General features: G+C 60.4%; 1 protein-coding gene across 2 annotated transcripts in view; it reads right to left on the bottom strand.

Moving 5' to 3' along the window:
- The window catches only part of si:ch211-284o19.8 (protein lifeguard 1), a 53,127-nt gene extending 36,434 nt beyond the window's left edge, over positions 1–16,693 (bottom strand). For both annotated transcript variants that reach the window (XM_068014448.1, XM_068014449.1), the window contains exon 1: positions 16,392–16,693. The gene's annotated coding sequence lies outside the window, so the exon portion shown is untranslated. The remainder of the gene's footprint in view (positions 1–16,391) is intronic.
- Between the last annotated feature and the right edge of the window lie 379 nt (positions 16,694–17,072).

Here is a 17,072-nt window from a genome sequence, read left to right as displayed (position 1 = left end):
TCCTCAAGGTGCAGAGTGACCAGAACTGGACTCAGTCCTCAAGGTGCAGAGTGACCAGAACTGGACACAGTCCTCACAGTGTAGAGTGACCAGTACTGGACCCAGTCCCCAAGGTGCAGAGTGACCAGATCTGGACCCAGTCCTCACAGTGCGGAGTGACCAGAACTGGATCCTGTCCTCACAGTGCAGAGTGACCAGAACTGGTCCCAGTCCCCAAGGTGCAGAGTGACCAGAACTGGACCCAGTCCCCAAGGTGCAGAGTGACCAGAACTGGATCCAGTCCCCAAGGTGCAGAGTGACCAGAACTGGACCCTGTCCCCAAGGTGCAGAATGACCAGAACTGGACTCAGTCCCCAAGGTGCAGAGTGACCAGAACTGGACCCTGTCCCCAAGGTGCAGAGTGACCAGAACTGGACTCAGTCCCCAAGGTGCAGAGTGACCAGAACTGGACCCTGTCCCCAAGGTGCAGAGTGACCAGAACTGGACTCAGTCCCCAAGGTGCAGAGTGACCAGAACTGGACTCAGTCCCCAAGGTGCAGAGTGACCAGAACTGGATCCAGTCCCCAACGTGCAGAGTGACCAGAACTGGACCCTGTCTTCACAGTGCAGAGTGACCAGAACTGGACTCAGTCCCTCAGGTGCAAAGTGACCAGAACTGGATCCAGTCCTCACAGTGCGGAGTGACCAGAACTGGATCCAGTCCTCACAGTGCGGAGTGACCAGAACTGGACCCTGTCCTCACAGTGCAGAGTGACCAGAACTGGATCCAGTCCCCAAGGTGCAGAGTGACCAGAACTGGACCCTGTCCTCACAGTGCAGAGTGACCAGAACTGGATCCAGTCCTCACAGTGCAGAGTGACCAGAACTGGACTCAGTCCCCAAGGTGCAGAGTGACCAGAACTGGACCCAGTCCTCACAGTGCAGAGTGATCAGAACTGAACTCATTCCCCAAGGTGCAGAGTGACCAGAACTGGACCCTGTCCTCACAGTGCAGAGTGACCAGAACTGGACCCATTCCCTACAGTGCAGAGTGACCAGAACTGGACTCAGTCCCCAAGGGGCAGAGTGACCAGAACTGGATCCAGTCCTCACAGTGCAGAGTGACCAGAACTGGACCCAGTCCTCACAGTGCAGAATGACCAGAACTGGACCCAGTCCTCACAGTGCATAGTGACCAGAACTGGACCCAGTCCTCACAGTGCACAGTGACCAGAACTGGACCCTGTCCTCACAGTGCAGAGTGACCAGAACTGGACTCAGTCCCCAAGGTGCAGAGTGACCAGAACTGGACCTAGTCCTCACAGTGCAGAGTGACCAGAACTGGACCCTGTCCCCAAGGTGCAGAGTGACCAGAACTGGACTCAGTCCCCAAGGTGCAGAGTGACCAGAACTGGACCCTGTCCCCAAGGTGCAGAGTGACCAGAACTGGACTCAGTCCCCAAGGTGCAGAGTGACCAGAACTGGACCCTGTCCCCAAGGTGCAGAGTGACCAGAACTGGACTCAGTCCCCAAGGTGCAGAGTGACCAGAACTGGACTCAGTCCCCAAGGTGCAGAGTGACCAGAACTGGACCCAGTCCCCAAGGTGCAGAGTGACCAGAACTGGACCCAGTCCCCAAGGTGCAGAGTGACCAGAACTGGATCCAGTCCCCAAGGTGCAGAGTGACCAGAACTGGACCCTGTCCCCAAGGTGCAGAGTGATCAGAACTGGACTCAGTCCCCAAGGTGCAGAGTGACCAGAACTGGACCCTGTCCCCAAGGTGCAGAGTGACCAGAACTGGACTCAGTCCCCAAGGTGCAGAGTGACCAGAACTGGACCCTGTCCCCAAGGTGCAGAGTGACCAGAACTGGACTCAGTCCCCAAGGTGCAGAGTGACCAGAAGTGGATCCAGTCCCCAAGGTGCAGAGTGACAAGAACTGGACCCTGTCTTCACAGTACGGAGTGACCAGTACTGGACCCAATCCTCACAGTGCAGAGTGACCAGAACTGGACTCAGTCCCCAAGATGCAGAGTGACCAGAACTGGACCCTGTCCTCAAAGTGCAGAGTGACCAGAACTGGATCCAGTCCTCACAGTGCGGAGTGACCAGAACTGGACCCAGTCCTCACAGTGCAGAGTGACCAGAACTGGACTTAGTCCCCAAGGTGCAGAGTGACCAGAACTGGATCCAGTCCTCACAGTGCGGAGCGACCAGAACTGGATCCAGTCCTCACAGTGCGGAGTGACCAGAACTGGACCCTGTCCTCACAGTGCAGAGTGACCAGAACTGGACTCAGTCCCCAAGGTGCAGAGTGACCAGAACTGGACCCTGTCCTCACAGTGCAGAGTGACCAGCACTGGATCCAGTCCCCAAGGTGCAGAGTGACCAGAACTGGACCCTGTCCTCACAGTGCAGAGTGACCAGAACTGGACCCTGTCCTCACAGTGCAGACTGACCAGAACTGGATCCAGTCCCCAAGGTGCAGAGTGACCAGAACTGGACCCAGTCCTCACAGTGCAGCGTGACCGGAGCTGGACCCAGTCCTCACAGTGCAGAGTGACCAGAACTGGACTCAGTCCCCAAGGTGCAGAGTGACCAGAACTGGACCCAGTCCTCACAGTGCAGAGTGACCAGAACTGGACTCAGTCCCCAAGGTGCAGAGTGACCAGAAATGGACTCAGTCCTCAAGGTGCAGAGTGACCAGAACTGGACACAGTCCTCACAGTGTAGAGTGACCAGTACTGGACACAGTCCCCAAGGTGCAGAGTGACCAGATCTGGACCCAGTCCTCACAGTGCGGAGTGGCCAGAACTGGATCCTGTCCTCACAGTGCAGAGTGACCAGAACTGGTCCCAGTCCCCAAGGTGCAGAGTGACCAGAACTGGACCCTGTCCTCACAGTGCAGAGTGACCAGAACTGGATCCAGTCCTCACAGTGCCGAGTGACCAGAACTGGACCCAGTCCCCAAGGTGCAGAGTGACCAGAACTGGACCCTGTCCTCACAGTGCAGAGTGACCAGAACTGGACTCAGTCCCCAAGGTGCAGAGTGACCAGAACTGGACCCTGTCCTCACAGTGCAGAGTGACCAGAACTGGACTCAGTCCCCAAGGTGCAGAGTGACCAGAACTGGACCCTGTCCTCACAGTGCAGAGTGACCAGAACTGGATCCAGTCCCCAAGGTGCAGAGTGACCAGAACTGGACCCAGTCCTCACAGTGCAGCGTGACCAGAACTGGACCCTGTCCTCACAGTGCAGAGTGACCAGAACTGGATCCAGTCCCCAAGGTGCAGAGTGACCAGAACTGGACTCAGTCCTCAAGGTGCAGAGTGACCAGAACTGGACTCAGTCCTCAAGGTGCAGAGTGACCAGAACTGGACACAGTCCTCACAGTGTAGAGTGACCAGTACTGGACCCAGTCCCCAAGGTGCAGAGTGACCAGATCTGGACCCAGTCCTCACAGTGCGGAGTGGCCAGAACTGGATCCTGTCCTCACAGTGCAGAGTGACCAGAACTGGACCCAGTCCCCAAGGTGCAGAGTGACCAGAACTGGATCCAGTCCCCAAGGTGCAGAGTGACCAGAACTGGACCCTGTCCCCAAGGTGCAGAATGACCAGAACTGGACTCAGTCCCCAAGGTGCAGAGTGACCAGAACTGGACCCTGTCCCCAAGGTGCAGAGTGACCAGAACTGGACTCAGTCCCCAAGGTGCAGAGTGACCAGAACTGGACCCTGTCCCCAAGGTGCAGAGTGACCAGAACTGGACTCAGTCCCCAAGGTGCAGAGTGACCAGAACTGGATCCAGTCCCCAACGTGCAGAGTGACCAGAACTGGACCCTGTCTTCACAGTGCAGAGTGACCAGAACTGGACTCAGTCCCTCAGGTGCAAAGTGACCAGAACTGGATCCAGTCCTCACAGTGCGGAGTGACCAGAACTGGATCCAGTCCTCACAGTGCGGAGTGACCAGAACTGGACCCTGTCCTCACAGTGCAGAGTGACCAGAACTGGATCCAGTCCCCAAGGTGCAGAGTGACCAGAACTGGACCCTGTCCTCACAGTGCAGAGTGACCAGAACTGGATCCAGTCCTCACAGTGCAGAGTGACCAGAACTGGACTCAGTCCCCAAGGTGCAGAGTGACCAGAACTGGACCCAGTCCTCACAGTGCAGAGTGATCAGAACTGAACTCATTCCCCAAGGTGCAGAGTGACCAGAACTGGACCCTGTCCTCACAGTGCAGAGTGACCAGAACTGGACCCATTCCCTACAGTGCAGAGTGACCAGAACTGGACTCAGTCCCCAAGGGGCAGAGTGACCAGAACTGGATCCAGTCCTCACAGTGCAGAGTGACCAGAACTGGACCCAGTCCTCACAGTGCATAGTGACCAGAACTGGACCCTGTCCTCACAGTGCAGAGTGACCAGAACTGGACCCAGTCCTCGCAGTGCGGAGTGACCAGAACTGGACCCAGTCCTCAGTGCAGAGTGACCAGAACTGGACCCTGTCCTCACAGTGCAGAGTGACCAGAACTGGACTCAGTCCCCAAGGTGCAGAGTGACCAGAACTGGACCCTGTCCTCACAGTGCAGAGTGACCAGAACTGGACTCAGTCCCCAAGGTGCAGAGTGACCAGAACTGGACCCTGTCCTCACAGTGCAGAGTGACCAGAACTGGATCCAGTCCCCAAGGTGCAGAGTGACCAGAACTGGACCCAGTCCTCACAGTGCATAGTGACCAGAACTGGACCCTGTCCTCACAGTGCAGAGTGACCAGAACTGGACCCAGTCCTCACAGTGCAGAATGACCAGAACTGGACCCAGTCCTCACAGTGCATAGTGACCAGAACTGGACCCTGTCCTCACAGTGCAGAGTGACCAGAACTGGACCCAGTCCTCGCAGTGCGGAGTGACCAGAACTGGACCCAGTCCTCAGTGCAGAGTGACCAGAACTGGACCCTGTCCTCACAGTGCAGAGTGACCAGAACTGGACTCAGTCCCCAAGGTGCAGAGTGACCAGAACTGGACCCTGTCCTCACAGTGCAGAGTGACCAGAACTGGACTCAGTCCCCAAGGTGCAGAGTGACCAGAACTGGACCCTGTCCTCACAGTGCAGAGTGACCAGAACTGGATCCAGTCCCCAAGGTGCAGAGTGACCAGAACTGGACCCAGTCCTCACAGTGCAGCGTGACCAGAACTGGACCCTGTCCTCACAGTGCAGAGTGACCAGAACTGGACCCAGTCCCCAAGGGGCAGAGTGACCAGAACTGGACCCTGTCCTCACAGTGCAGAGTGACCACAACTTGACCCAGTCTCCAAGGGGCAGAGTGACCAGAACTGGACCCAGTCCCCAAGGGGCAGAGTGACCAGAACTGGATCCAGTCCCCAAGAGGCAGAGTGACCAGAACTGGACCCAGTCCTCACAGTGCGGAGTGACCAGAACTGGACCCTGTCCCCAAGGTGCAGAGTGACCAGAACTGGACCCAGTCCCCAAGGGGCAGGGTGACCAGAACTGGACCCAGTCCTCAAAGTGTGGAGTGACCAGAACTGGACTCAGTCCTCACAGTGCAGAGTGACCAGAACTGGACCCAGTCCTCGCAGTGCAGAGTGACCAGAACTGGACCCAGTCCTCACAGTGTGGAGTGTCCAGAACTGGACCCTGTCCTCACAGTGCAGAGTGACCAGAACTCGTCCCAGTCCGGTTAGAGTTAGAGGGGCGAGAGAGAGAGGGAATTTGGGGGTTGGAGAGTGTGAAAGGGACAGTGAGAGAGAGGGAATGAGTGTTGAGGGAAGAGGGAGCACATGCATTGTGAGATAGAGAGAGAACATTGGGGCTGGAGAGAGAGAGAGGGGGCCATGGGGCTGGAGGGAGGATGAGAGAGAGGGCATTGGGCTGCAGAGAGAGAGAGGGGGCTTTGGGGCTGGAGGGAGGGAGCGAGAGAGAGAGGGGGCTTTGGGGCTGGAGGGAGGGAGAGAGAGAGGGCATTGGGCTGCAGAGAGAGTGAGGGGGCTTTGGGGCTGGAGGGAGGGAGAGAGAGAGGGCATTGGAGCTGGAGAGAGAGAGAGAGAGAGAGGGCATCGAGGCTGGAGAGAGAGAGTGGGGTATCGGGGCTGGAGAGAGAAAGAGAGAGGGGGCAGTGGGGCTGGAGAGAGGGAGTGAGGGCATCGGGGCTGGAGGGAGAGAAAGAGAGAGAACATTGGGGCTGGAGAGAGAGAGAGGGAGTGAGAGGGCATCGGGGCTGGAGGGAGAGAGAGAGAGAACATTGGGGCTGGAGAGAGAGAGAGGGAGTGAGAGGGCATCGGGGCTGGAGAGAGAGAGAGATAACATTGGGGCTGGAGAGAGAGAGAGAACATTGGGGCTGGAGGGAGAGAGAGAGAGAGAACATTGGGGCTGGAGGGAGAGAGAGAGAGAGAACACTGGGTCTGGAGTGAGAGAGGGAGTGAGAGGGCATCGGGGCTGGAGAGAGAGCGAGAGGGCACTGGGGCTGCAGAGAGAGAGAGAGAGAGGTGGGGCAGTGGGGCTGGAGAGAGAGAGAGGAGTCATTGGTGCTGGAGGGTGGGAGAGAGAGAGTGAGAGGGCTGTGGGGCTGGAGAGAGAGAGAGGAATCATTGGAGCTGGAGGGTGGGAGAGAGAGAGTGAGGGGGGGCAGTGGGGCTGGAGTGAAAGAGAAGGAGGAGTCATTGGCGCTGGAGGGTGGGAGAGAGAGAGAGAGAGTATCAGGGCTGGAGGGTGTGAGAGAGTGAGTGAGAGGGCATCGGGGCTGGAGGGTGAGAGAGAGAGTGAGAGAGCTGTGGAGCTGGAGGGAGAGAGAGGGAGTGAGAGAGCTGTGGGGCTGGAGGGAGAGAGGGAGTGAGAGAGCTGTGGGGCTGGAGGGTGGGAGAGAGTGAGTGAGAGAGCTGTGGGGCTGGAGGGAGAGAGGGAGTGAGAGAGCGTTGTGGCTGGAGGGTGGGAGAGAGTGAGTGAGAGGGCTGTGGGGCTGGAGAAAGAGAGAGTGAGGAGTCATTGGTGCTGGAGGGTGGGAGAGAGAGAGTGAGAGAGCATCAGGGCTGGAGGGTGGGAGAGAGTGAGTGAGAGGGCTGTGGGGCTGGAGGGAGAGAGAGGGAGTGAGAGAGCTGTGGGGCTGGAGGGAGAGAGAGGGAGTGAGAGAGCGTTGGGGCTGGAGGGTGGGAGAGAGTGTGTGAGAGGGCAGTGGGGCTGGAGGGAGAGAGAGGGAGTGAGAGAGCTGTGGGGCTGGAGGGTGGGAGAGAGTGAGTGAGAGGGCAGTGGGGCTGGAGGGAGAGAGAGGGAGTGAGAGGACTGTGGGTCTGGAGGGAGAGAGAGGGAGTTAGTGAGAGGGCTGTGGGGCTTGAGGGAGAGAGAGGGAGTGAGAGGGTTGTGGGGCTGGAGGGAGAGAGAGGGAGTGAGAGAGAGGGCTGTGGGGCTGGAGGGAGAGAGAGGGAGTGAGAGAGCGTTGGGGCTGGAGAGAGAGGGAGTGAGAGAGAGGGCTGTGGGGCTGGAGGGAGTGAGAGAGAGGAGTCATTGGTGCTGGAGGGTGGGAGAGAGAGAGTGAGAGAGCATCAGGGCTGGAGGGTGTGAGAGAGTGAGTGAGAGGGCTGTGGGGTTGGAGGGTGGGAGAGGGAGTGAGAGAGCTGTGGGGCTGGAGGGAGAGAGAGGGAGTGAGAGAGCTGTGGGGCTGGAGGGAGTGAGAGAGCGTTGGGGCTGGAGGGTGGGAGAGAGTGAGTGAGAGGGCTGTGAGGCTGGAGAGAGAGAGAGAGGAGTCATTGGTGCTGGAGGGTGGGAGAGAGAGAGTGAGAGCATCAGGGCTGGAGGGTGGGAGAGGGAGTGAGAGAGCTGTGGAGCCGGAGGGAGAGAGAGGGAGTGAGAGAGCTGTGGGGCTGGAGGGAGAGAGGGAGGGAGAGAGCTGTGGGGCTGGAGGGTGGGAGAGAGTGAGTGAGAGGGCTGTGGGGCTGGAGGGAGAGAGCTGTAGGGCTGGAGGGTGGGAGAGAGTGAGTGAGAGGGCAGTGGGGCTGGAGGGAGAGAGAGGGAGTGAGAGAGCTGTGGGGCTGGAGGGTGGGAGAGAGTGAGTGAGAGAGCTGTGGGGCTGGAGGGTGAGAGACGGAGTGAGAGAGCGTTGGGGCTGGAGAAAGAGAGAGAGGGAGTGAGAGGGCTGTGGGGCTGGAGGGAGAGAGAGGGAGTTAGTGAGAGGGCTGTGGGGCTTGAGGGAGAGAGAGGGAGTGAGAGGGTTGTGGGGCTGGAGGGAGAGAGAGGGAGTGAGAGAGAGGGCTGTGGGGCTGGAGGGAGAGAGAGGGAGTGAGAGAGCGTTGGGGCTGGAGAGAGAGAGAGGGAGTGAGAGAGAGGGCTGTGGGGCTGGAGGGAGTGAGAGAGAGGAGTCATTGGTGCTGGAGGGTGGGAGAGAGAGAGTGAGAGAGCATCAGGGCTGGAGGGTGTGAGAGAGTGAGTGAGAGGGCTGTGGGGCTGGAGGGTGGGCGAGGGAGTGAGAGAGCTGTGGGGCTGGAGGGAGAGAGAGGGAGTGAGAGAGCTGTGGGGCTGGAGGGAGTGAGAGAGCTGTGGGGCTGGAGGGAGAGAGGGAGTGAGAGAGCGTTGGGGCTGGAGGGTGGGAGAGAGTGAGTGAGAGGGCTGTGGGGCTGGAGGGAGAGAGCTGTAGGGCTGGAGGGTGGGAGAGAGTGAGCGAGAGGGCACTGGGGCTGCAGAGAGAGAGAGAGAGGTGGGGCAGTGGGGCTGGAGAGAGAGAGAGGAGTCATTGGTGCTGGAGGGTGGGAGAGAGAGAGTGAGAGGGCTGTGGGGCTGGAGAGAGAGAGAGGAATCATTGGAGCTGGAGGGTGGGAGAGAGAGAGTGAGGGGGGGCAGTGGGGCTGGAGTGAAAGAGAGAGAGGAGCCATTGGCGCTGGAGGGTGGGAGAGAGAGAGAGAGAGCATCAGGGCTGGAGGGTGTGAGAGAGTGAGTGAGAGGGCATCGGGGCTGGAGGGTGGGAGAGGGAGTGAGAGAGCCGTGGAGCTGGAGGGAGAGAGAGGGAGTGAGAGAGCGTTGGGGCTGGTGAGAGAGAGAGCGAGTGAGAGAGAGGGCTGTGGGGCTGGAGGGAGTGAGAGAGAGGAGTCATTGGTGCTGGAGGGTGGGAGAGAGAGAGTGAGAGAGCATCAGGGCTGGAGGGTGTGAGAGAGTGAGTGAGAGGGCTGTGGGGCTGGAGGGTGGGAGAGGGAGTGAGAGAGCTGTGGGGCTGGAGGGAGAGAGAGGGAGTGAGAGAGCTGTGGGGCTGGAGGGAGTGAGAGAGCGTTGGGGCTGGAGGGTGGGAGAGAGTGAGTGAGAGGGCTGTGGGGCTGGAGGGAGTGAGAGAGCTGTGGGGCTGGAGGGAGAGAGGGAGTGAGAGAGCGTTGGCGCTGGAGGGTGGGAGAGAGTGAGTGAGAGGGCTGTGGGGCTGGAGGGAGTGAGAGAGCATCAGGGCTGGAGGGTGGGAGAGGGAGTGAGAGAGCTGTGGAGCTGGAGGGAGAGAGAGGGAGTGAGAGAGCTGTGGGGCTGGAGGGAGAGAGGGAGTGAGAGAGCTGTGGGGCTGGAGGGTGGGAGAGAGTGAGTGAGAGAGCTGTGGGGCTGGAGGGAGAGAGGGAGTGAGAGAGCGTTGGGGCTGGAGGGTGGGAGAGAGTGAGTGAGAGGGCTGTGGGGCTGGAGAGAGAGAGAGTGAGGAGTCATTGGTGCTGGAGGGTGGGAGAGAGAGAGTGAGAGAGCATCAGGGCTGGAGGGTGGGAGAGAGTGAGTGAGAGGGCTGTGGGGCTGGAGGGAGAGAGAGGGAGTGAGAGAGCCGTGGGGCTGGAGGGAGAGAGAGGGAGTGAGAGAGCGTTGGGGCTGGAGGGTGGGAGAGAGTGAGTGAGAGGGCAGTGGGGCTGGAGGGAGAGAGAGGGGGTGAGAGAGCTGTGGGGCTGGAGGGTGGGAGAGAGTGAGTGAGAGAGCTGTGGGGCTGGAGGGCGAGAGACGGAGTGAGAGAGCGTTGGGGCTGGAGGGAGAGAGAGGGAGTTAGTGAGAGGGCTTTGGGGCTTGAGGGAGAGAGAGGGAGTGAGAGGGTTGTGGGGCTGGAGGGAGAGAGAGGGAGTGAGACAGAGGGCTGTGGGGCTGGAGGGAGAGAGAGGGAGTGAGAGAGCGTTGGGGCTGGAGAGAGAGAGAGGGAGTGAGAGAGAGGGCTGTGGGGATGGAGGGAGTGAGAGAGAGGAGTTATTGGTGCTGGAGGGTGGGAGAGAGAGAGTGAGAGAGCATCAGGGCTGGAGGGTGTGAGAGAGTGAGTGAGAGGGCTGTGGGGCTGGAGGGAGAGAGAGGGAGTTAGTGAGAGGGCTGTGGGGCTTGAGGGAGAGAGAGGGAGTGAGAGGGTTGTGGGGGCTGGAGGGAGAGAGAGGGAGTGAGAGAGAGGGCTGTGGGGCTGGAGGGAGAGAGAGGGAGTGAGAGGGTTGTGGGGCTGGAGGGAGAGAGAGGGAGTGAGAGAGAGGGCTGTGGGGCTGGAGGGAGAGAGAGGGAGTGAGAGAGCGTTGGGGCTGGAGAGAGAGAGAGGGAGTGAGAGAGAGGGCTGTCGGGCTGGAGGGAGAGAGAGGGAGTGAGAGAGAGGGCTGTGGGGCTGGAGGGAGAGAGAGGGAGTGAGAGAGCGTTGGGGCTGGAGAGAGAGAGAGGGAGTGAGAGAGAGGGCTGTGGGGCTGGAGGGAGTGAGAGAGAGGAGTCATTGGTGCTGGAGGGTGGGAGAGAGAGAGTGAGAGAGCATCAGGGCTGGAGGGTGTGAGAGAGTGAGTGAGAGGGCTGTGGGGCTGGAGGGTGGGCGAGGGAGTGAGAGAGCTGTGGGGCTGGAGGGAGAGAGAGGGAGTGAGAGAGCTGTGGGGCTGGAGGGAGTGAGAGAGCTGTGGGGCTGGAGGGAGAGAGGGAGTGAGAGCGTTGGGCTGGAGGGTGGGAGAGAGTGAGTGAGAGGGCTGTGGGGCTGGAGGGAGAGAGAGGGAGAGAGCTGTAGGGCTGGAGGGTGGGAGAGAGTGAGCGAGAGGGCACTGGGGCTGCAGAGAGAGAGAGAGAGAGGTGGGGCAGTGGGGCTGGAGAGAGAGAGAGGAGTCATTGGAGCTGGAGGGTGGGAGAGAGAGAGTGAGGGGGGGCAGTGGGGCTGGAGTGAAAGAGAGAGAGGAGTCATTGGCGCTGGAGGGTGGGAGAGAGAGAGAGAGAGCATCAGGGCTGGAGGGTGTGAGAGAGTGAGTGAGAGGGCATCGGGGCTGGAGGGTGGGAGAGGGAGTGAGAGAGCCGTGGAGCTGGAGGGAGAGAGAGGGAGTGAGAGAGCGTTGGGGCTGGAGAGAGAGAGAGGGAGTGAGAGAGAGGGCTGTGGGGCTGGAGGGAGTGAGAGAGAGGAGTCATTGGTGCTGGAGGGTGGGAGAGAGAGAGTGAGAGAGCATCAGGGCTGGAGGGTGTGAGAGAGTGAGTGAGAGGGCTGTGGGGCTGGAGGGTGGGAGAGGGAGTGAGAGAGCTGTGGGGCTGGAGGGAGAGAGAGAGTGAGAGAGCATCAGGGCTGGAGGGTGGGAGAGGGAGTGAGAGAGCTGTGGAGCTGGAGGGAGTGAGAGAGCGTTGGGGCTGGAGGGTGGGAGAGAGCATCAGGGCTGGAGGGTGGGAGAGGGAGTGAGAGAGCTGTGGAGCTGGAGGGAGAGAGAGGGAGTGAGAGAGCTGTGGGGCTGGAGGGAGAGAGGGAGTGAGAGAGCTGTGGGGCTGGAGGGTGGGAGAGAGTGAGTGAGAGAGCTGTGGGGCTGGAGGGTGGGAGAGAGTGAGTGAGAGGGCTGTGGGGCTGGAGGGAGAGAGAGGGAGTGAGAGAGCCGTGGGGCTGGAGGGAGAGAGAGGGAGTGAGAGAGCGTTGGGGCTGGAGGGTGGGAGAGAGTGAGTGAGAGGGCAGTGGGGCTGGAGGGAGAGAGAGGGAGTGAGAGAGCTGTGGGGCTGGAGGGTGGGAGAGAGTGAGTGAGAGAGCTGTGGGGCTGGAGGGAGAGAGACAGAGTGAGAGAGCGTTGGGGCTGGAGAGAGAGAGAGAGGGAGTGAGAGGGCTGTGGGGCTGGAGGGAGAGAGAGGGAGTTAGTGAGAGGGCTGTGGGGCTTGAGGGAGAGAGAGGGAGTGAGAGGGTTGTGGGGCTGGAGAGAGAGAGAGGGAGTGAGAGAGAGGGCTGTGGGGCTGGAGGGAGTGAGAGAGAGGAGTCATTGGTGCTGGAGGGTGGGAGAGAGAGAGTGAGAGAGCATCAGGGCTGGAGGGTGTGAGAGAGTGAGTGAGAGGGCTGTGGGGCTGGAGGGTGGGCGAGGGAGTGAGAGAGCTGTGGGGCTGGAGGGAGAGAGAGGGAGTGAGAGAGCTGTGGGGCTGGAGGGAGTGAGAGAGCTGTGGGGCTGGAGGGAGAGAGGGAGTGAGAGAGCGTTGGGGCTGGAGGGTGGGAGAGAGTGAGTGAGAGGGCTGTGGGGCTGGAGGGAGAGAGAGGGAGAGAGCTGTAGGGCTGGAGGGTGGGAGAGAGTGAGCGAGAGGGCACTGGGGCTGCAGAGAGAGAGAGAGAGAGGTGGGGCAGTGGGGCTGGAGAGAGAGAGAGGAATCATTGGAGCTGGAGGGTGGGAGAGAGAGAGTGAGGGGGGGCAGTGGGGCTCGAGTGAAAGAGAGAGAGGAGTCATTGGCGCTGGAGGGTGGGAGAGAGAGAGAGCATCAGGGCTGGAGGGTGTGAGAGAGTGAGTGAGAGGGCATCGGGGCTGGAGGGTGGGAGAGGGAGTGAGAGAGCCGTGGAGCTGGAGGGAGAGAGAGGGAGTGAGAGAGCGTTGGGGCTGGAGAGAGAGAGAGGGAGTGAGAGAGAGGGCTGTGGGGCTGGAGGGAGTGAGAGAGAGGAGTCATTGGTGCTGGAGGGTGGGAGAGAGAGAGTGAGAGAGCATCAGGGCTGGAGGGAGAGAGAGGGAGTGAGAGAGCTGTGGGGCTGGAGGGAGTGAGAGAGCGTTGGGGCTGGAGGGTGGGAGAGAGTGAGTGAGAGAGCTGTGGGGCTGGAGGGAGAGAGGGAGTGAGAGAGCGTTGGCGCTGGAAGGTGGGAGAGAGTGAGTGAGAGGGCTGTGGGGCTGGAGGGAGTGAGAGAGCATCAGGGCTGGAGGGTGGGAGAGGGAGTGAGAGAGCTGTGGAGCTGGAGGGAGAGAGAGGGAGTGAGAGAGCTGTGGGGCTGGAGGGAGAGAGGGAGTGAGAGAGCTGTGGGGCTGGAGGGTGGGAGAGAGCGAGTGAGAGAGCTGTGGGGCTGGAGGGAGAGAGGGAGTGAGAGAGCATTGGGGCTGGAGGGTGGGAGAGAGTGAGTGAGAGGGCTGTGGGGCTGGAGAGAGAGAGAGTGAGGAGTCATTGGTGCTGGAGGGTGGGAGAGAGAGAGTGAGAGAGCATCAGGGCTGGAGGGTGGGAGAGAGTGAGTGAGAGGGCTGTGGGGCTGGAGGGAGAGAGAGGGAGTGAGAGAGCCGTGGGGCTGGAGGGAGAGAGAGGGAGTGAGAGAGCGTTGGGGCTGGAGGGTGGGAGAGAGTGAGTGAGAGGGCAGTGGGGCTGGAGGGAGAGAGAGGGAGTGAGAGAGCTGTGGGGCTGGAGGGTGGGAGAGAGTGAGTGAGAGAGCTGTGGGGCTGGAGGGAGAGAGACGGAGTGAGAGAGCGTTGGGGCTGGAGAGAGAGAGAGAGGGAGTGAGAGGGCTGTGGGGCTGGAGGGAGAGAGAGGGAGTTAGTGAGAGGGCTGTGGGGCTTGAGAGAGAGAGAGGGAGTGAGAGGGTTGTGGGGCTGGAGGGAGAGAGAGGGAGTGAGAGAGAGGGCTGTGGGGCTGGAGGGAGAGAGAGGGAGTGAGAGAGCGTTGGGGCTGGAGAGAGAGAGAGGGAGTGAGAGAGAGGGCTGTGGGGCTGGAGGGAGTGAGAGAGAGGAGTTATTGGTGCTGGAGGGTGGGAGAGAGAGAGTGAGAGAGCATCAGGGCTGGAGGGTGTGAGAGAGTGAGTGAGAGGGCTGTGGGGCTGGAGGGAGTGAGAGAGTGTTGGGGCTGGAGGGTGGGAGAGAGTGAGTGAGAGGGCTATGGGGCTGGAGAGAGAGAGAGAGAGGAGTCATTGGTGCTGGAGGGTGGGAGAGAGAGAGTGAGAGAGCATCAGGGCTGGAGGGTGGGAGAGAGTGGGTGAGAGGGCTGTGGGGCTGGAGGGAGAGAGAGGGAGTGAGAGAGCTGTGGGGCTGGAGGGAGAGAGGGAGTGAGAGAGCGTTGGGGCTGGAGGGTGGGAGAGAGTGAGTGAGAGGGCTGTGGGGCTGGAGGGAGAGAGAGGGAGAGAGCTGTAGGGCTGGAGGGTGGGAGAGAGTGAGTGAGAGAGCTGTGGGGCTGGACAGAGAGAGAGGGAGTGAGAGGGCTGTGGGGCTGGAGAGAGAGAGAGAGAGAGAGGAGTCATTGGTGCTGGAGGGTGGGAGAGAGAGAGTGAGAGAGCATCAGGGCTGGAGGGTGGGAGAGAGTGAGTGAGAGGGCTGAGGGGCTGGAGGGAGAGAGGGAGTGAGAGAGCGTTGGGGCTGGAGGGTGGGAGAGAGTGAGTGAGAGGGCTGTGGGGCTGGAGGGAGAGAGAGGGAGTGAGAGAGCTGTGGGGCTGGAGGGTGGGAGAGAGTGAGTGAGAGAGCTGTGGGGCTGGAGGGAGAGAGAGGGAGTGAGAGAGCATTGGGGCTGGAGAGAGAGAGAGAGGGAGTGAGAGGGCTGTGGGGCTGGAGGGAGAGAGAGGGAGTTAGTGAGAGGGCTGTGGGGCTGGAGGGAGAGAGAGGGAGTGAGAGGGCTGTGGGGCTGGAGGGAGAGAGAGGGAGTGAGAGAGAGGGCTGTGGGGCTGGAGGGAGAGAGAGGGAGTGAGAGAGAGGGCTGTGGGGCTGGAGGGAGAGAGAGGGAGTGAGAGAGCGTTGGGGCTGGAGAGAGAGAGAGGAAGTGAGAGAGAGGGTTGTGGGGCTGGAGGGAGAGAGACGGAGTGAGAGAGCGTTGGGGCTGGAGGATGGGAGAAAATGAGTGAGAGGGCTGTGGGGCTGGAGGGAGAAAGCTGTGGGGCTGGAGGGAGAGAGAGGGTGTGAGGGTTGTGGGGCTGGAGGGAGAGAGAGGGAGTGAGAGAGAGGGCTGTGGGGCTGGAGGGAGAGAGAGGGAGTGAGAGAGCGTTGGGGCTGGAGAGAGAGAGAGGGAGTGAGAGAGAGGGCTGTGGGGCTGGAGGGAGTAAGAGAGAGGAGTCATTGGTGCTGGAGGGTGGGAGAGAGAGAGTGAGAGAGCATCAGGGCTGGAGGGTGTGAGAGAGTGAGTGAGAGGGCGGTGGGGCTGGAGTGTGGGAGAGGGAGTGAGAGAGCTGTGGGTCTAGAGGGAGAGAGAGGGAGTGAGAGAGCTGTGGGGCTGGAGGGAGTGAGAGAGCGTTGGGGCTGGAGGGTGGGAGAGAGAGTGAGAGGGCTGTGGGGCTGGAGAGAGAGAGAGGAGTCATTGGTGCTGGAGGGTGGGAGAGAGAGAGTGAGAGAGCTGTAGGGCTGGAGGGTGGGAGAGAGTGAGTGAGAGGGCTGTGGGGCTGGAGGGAGAGAGAGGGAGTGAGAGAGCTGTGGGGCTGGAGGGAGAGAGAGGGAGTGAGAGAGCTGTGGAGCTGGAGGGTGGGAGAGAGTGAGTGAGAGAGCAGTGGGGCTGGAGGGAGAGAGAGGGAGTGAGAGAGGGTTGGGGCTGGAGAGAGAGAGAGGGAGTGAGAGAGAGGGCTGTGGGGCTGGAGGGAGAGAGAGGGAGTGAGAGAGCGTTGGGGCTGGAGAGAGAGAGAGGGAGTGAGAGAGAGGGATTGTGGGGCTGGAGGGAGAGAGAGGGAGTGAGAGAGCGTTGGGGCTGGAGGGAGAGAGAGGGAGTGAGAGAGAGGGAGTGAGAGAGAGGGCTGTGGGGCTGGAGGGAGAGAGAGGGAGTGAGAGAGAGGGAGTGAGAGAGAGGGCTGTGGGGCTGGAGGGAGAGAGAGGGAGTGAGAGAGAGGGAGTGAGAGAGAGGGCTGTGGGGCTGGAGGGAGAGAGACACTTCTGCAATTATATCCCAGGGTGGGGCAAGACGAGCGAGAGGCCACGATCAGCGTTGGGAGCAGGATAAATCCTTCCTCGTCGGCCTGGCGGGTCGGCCGAAGCACCCTCTGCCCCTCTTGGCCCACAAGGGGAAATGCAGCAGCTCCTGATCCCCTCTCCCCACCGGGCTTCTCGACCCCCCCCCCCCCCCACCCCGATACATTGAACCTGGAGAAAGGCATCAGTGAACTGCCTCCTGCCTCTCCCTGGTGGAGCTCTGGGAATCCCCTGTATCTGCTGTTTGAAGAGGCAGTGGGAGCGTGTGCGGGCGCCCACATTGGGGTGACATCGCCCGTATTTAAATCCTCACCCTCTTCCCGCTCGTCATGGTGGGGAGGGGGAGGTGGGGAGTGGGTAGTAGTTAATTGCGAAGCGCTGTAGACTCACCGATTCTCACTGGGACCCCGGGGGCAGGGGTTGGCGCTCCAGCTGTTGTGGCCGGTGACCTCTTCGACACTTCCTGGATCCAGCAGCAGTCAGCTCCGTCTGGACCCACCCGGTCGTTGGGACACTAAAAGGAAGCCGACAGTTTCTTCAGGAAATGGTGAAATCCTGCAACCTGTCAGCAGAAAAGCATTCCTCCATTTTCTGTGCCCACCCCTCTCCTGGAATAATATTGAGTCTAAACACAGGAACAGGCCATTCGGCCCAGCTGCCCTGTGCTGGTGCCCACACAGGCCTCCTCCCACCTCCTCAGCATCTTCCCCCAATCAACACATCCTTCTATTCCTTTCTCCCTCCTGTGTTTGTCCAGCTTCTCCTTAACAGCGTCTGTTCATCTCAGCCACTCCCCGTGGTTCCACATTCTCATCCCTCACAGGGTAAAGGCGTGAAAGAATTAAAGAGAAACATAAATCCGATCAAACCCCTTCACCGTTTCAAAGGCCGCCTTCAGCCTTCCCCTTTCAAGGGCCAAAAAAAACCTAACTCCCCAGTCTTTGCTGAAAGTCAGAACTCCTGGTACCGTCCTTGTTGAGGCCAGAGGTTTGCAAAAACGATGGAATAATTTAGGCGGCCAAGGAGAGAGAGAGGGCTTGGAGTGGGACTGAGTGTTTCAGTAGTAAGCGG

This window comes from Heterodontus francisci, chromosome 34 (genome assembly GCF_036365525.1).
Source record: "Heterodontus francisci isolate sHetFra1 chromosome 34, sHetFra1.hap1, whole genome shotgun sequence".
Taxonomy (NCBI): Eukaryota; Metazoa; Chordata; class Chondrichthyes; order Heterodontiformes; family Heterodontidae; genus Heterodontus; species Heterodontus francisci.
This window is presented reverse-complemented; position numbering and strand designations above follow the sequence as displayed.